The following is a 336-nucleotide window of genomic DNA, read 5'->3' on the forward strand; positions in this document are numbered from 1 at the left end:
TAATAATAATAATAATAATAATAATAATAATAATATAATAATAATAACAGTGCTCGAAATGAATAAAAATTGTTTAATTAATGAGATGAATCAGCATATATTAAATCAACTTGCGTCTATGCAAAACCTGTTTTTTTTTTTTTAATAAAGGTGTTATCTATTTTATTCTGCTGTTTAAAAAAATAATCTTATAAATTATAAGTTTATTTTCTATGATAATTTTATCCACATAATTCAGTTTTCAATGTTAGTATGGTTGATAAATAATACATAAAATAATAATAATAATAAAAATGAAGGTGCTCGAATAATGCTTTAATAAAGAATTAATAATAC

This window comes from Anneissia japonica, unplaced genomic scaffold (genome assembly GCF_011630105.1).
Source record: "Anneissia japonica isolate Jap-2015-1 unplaced genomic scaffold, ASM1163010v1 scaffold585_len4108843_cov191, whole genome shotgun sequence".
Lineage (NCBI taxonomy): Eukaryota > Metazoa > Echinodermata > Crinoidea > Comatulida > Comatulidae > Anneissia > Anneissia japonica.